This window comes from Tarenaya hassleriana, unplaced genomic scaffold (genome assembly GCF_000463585.1).
Source record: "Tarenaya hassleriana unplaced genomic scaffold, ASM46358v1 Cleome120, whole genome shotgun sequence".
NCBI classification, from domain to species: Eukaryota; Viridiplantae; Streptophyta; class Magnoliopsida; order Brassicales; family Cleomaceae; genus Tarenaya; species Tarenaya hassleriana.
In genome coordinates this window covers 212,759-214,206 of record NW_010962393.1, presented here as the reverse complement: position 1 = coordinate 214,206, position 1,448 = coordinate 212,759, and positions in this window count along the sequence as shown.

The following is a 1,448-nucleotide window of genomic DNA, read 5'->3' as shown; positions in this document are numbered from 1 at the left end:
ATGATCTGGAGCTAGCCGCGATAATTTATGCTCTGAAAATTTGGAGATCTTATCTTTACGGTGAGAAGGTTAAACTCAACACCGATCATAAAAGTTTAACCCACGTGGTCAAGCAGCTCATCAATTCTCGGTAAGGGGTACCGATTCTTGATGGTCACTTGGTTCAAGCCGCGGTAGTCGATGCAGAGTCGCATACTACCATCCTTCTTCTTCACAAATAACACCGGTGCTCCCCACGGTGATACGCTCGGTCGGATAAACCCTGTCTCCATTAGTTCGTTCAACTGTTTCTTCAGTTCCGCCATCTCGGTCGGAGCCATCCGATACGGAGTCTTAGATATTGGCTCCGTTCCTGGCACAACCTCAATGGAGAAGTCTACTTCCCGTTCTGGTGGTAGTCCAGGTAGTTCATCAGGAAACACATCGGGAAATTCCCGAACCACAACAGTATCTTCCAGTTTTGCTTCTGCTTCTTCGGTTGCTGTGATTACAATCAGGAAGGCTTCATTCCCTTTCTCAATCATCCTGTTAGCCTTCAGAGCTGATATAATGGGGTACACCTTCCGTGATCTGTTCCCAACGAACTCGAATCCTCCGTTCTCCTCAGTGAACCAAATAGTTCGCTGACGACAGTCAATCTGGGCTTGATGTTTCGATAACCAATCCATTCCCAGTATTAGGTCGTAACCCCGGATAGGTACGACGATAAGATCTGCAGTCAACATCCTCCCACAGATAGTCAAGGGCATGCAATGCAAAATCCCCTGTACTGGAAGAGTCTGTCCTGCAGGTGTACACACCATAAAAGGTGTGGTCGTATCGATCTCCATGATCGATAACTCTCCTGCCTTTTTCTCACTCAAGAAGCTATGTGTAGCTCCTGTGTCAAACAAAGTGACGCATGCAACATCCTGTATGTAAATGGTACCTGTGATGGCAGCAACATCACCCTCCTCCTGGTATTCTTCATCAGTGGCTTCGTAGGTGGTCAATGGCTCTGCGGCAAATGGCTCCTCCACAGTGTAAGGCTCCTCCTGGGCGTCCTCCTCAGCTGTGAGAGCATAAACTCTAGGAGCCACACCCGATCTCCCCTGTGCTGGACGCGGTGGCTTGTTGTTGGTCTGGGGAGCTATGTTCGCAGTGCATCTCGCCGCAAAATGCCCTGGTTGACCGCAACGGTAGCACGTCATGGTGTTACCACAGGGCCCAGTATGGTCTCGACCACACTTTGCACATGGCCTCCTATATTGTATTGGCTGAGCCGGGGTCGTAGGACGATACGCCGGAGCCTTCCCTTTGTCGCGGGGTTGACTCGTCTGTCCAACTCTCACCGGGGGACGGTTGACTGGCACTCTTCTGTAAGGTCCACGGTCTTGTCTCTTGGCTTCCATCCTCTCCTTCTCACTTCGTTCCACCTTGTCGAGTTGGTTGATGTACCGACTCAACGT